We start from the raw sequence: 872 nt of genomic DNA on the forward strand, positions 1-872 counted from the left end.
AATGGAAGGTAACTGCAGGCCGGCTGCCATGGGGTGGGGGTGGGGGTGGGTGGTGGGGGTGGGTGGTGGGGGTGGTGATGCCTGGAAGCCGGAGATGATGTCGACTTTACAATCATGGCGCAGAATGCAGACCTGCAAGTACGTACATACGTACATACATACAAATGTATACACCCTTTATTCACGACGCGGCTTGTCATGCGCATATATAAAGCGATTTGTTACCGTACATGCGGGGCACTCCTCTTTTTGCTCAAATTCGAAGTATTGGAATTTGCGAATGCATGCATCGCATGCTATGTATCGCGAATACCGGTAACTGGCATCGGCAACCGTTAACAACCGTATTAAACCGGTTTGCTGACTTTGGACTTTACGACCCATGGGCCATGTCCCTTTAAAACAGTGAAAATCACAAAATCGACATGTCCTAGTCATTAACCGTTAGCGCTAACGGTCGGTCGGTCATTGAAGTGCTGCTTGTTTATTTCCTAGGGTTGTCAGGACGCGTCTTGCGTCTTGGCATCTTTCAAAGGTTGATCCGTCGTCGCAAGAGTCTCCTAATCGGAAAAGAGAGAGGGGAAGACAGAGGGATAAGCGTATGCGAAAGGAGATGCGCGCGGCGTCTGGCGCGCGCGCGCGAGCGAGAGGGTGTGAGTCGTAGCAAGGGTGAGGGGGATGGAGGAAGCGAGAGCGTGAGAGGAGTGTTGGTGGAACAGCAGGTCCCATTTTGATGTGGGAAGCAGGTGGTGCTGGTGGTGTCATAGATGTCGTTAAATGTCGGTGCATTGCCGAGCGCTTTGGTGGTGTCAGTGATCTGTTGCGGAGGATGAGAGGGAAGGGAACGGAGGGACACAGGAGTCAAAGAGCCA

Source organism: Volvox carteri (assembly GCF_000143455.1).
Source record: "Volvox carteri f. nagariensis unplaced genomic scaffold VOLCAscaffold_71, whole genome shotgun sequence".
Lineage (NCBI taxonomy): Eukaryota > Viridiplantae > Chlorophyta > Chlorophyceae > Chlamydomonadales > Volvocaceae > Volvox > Volvox carteri.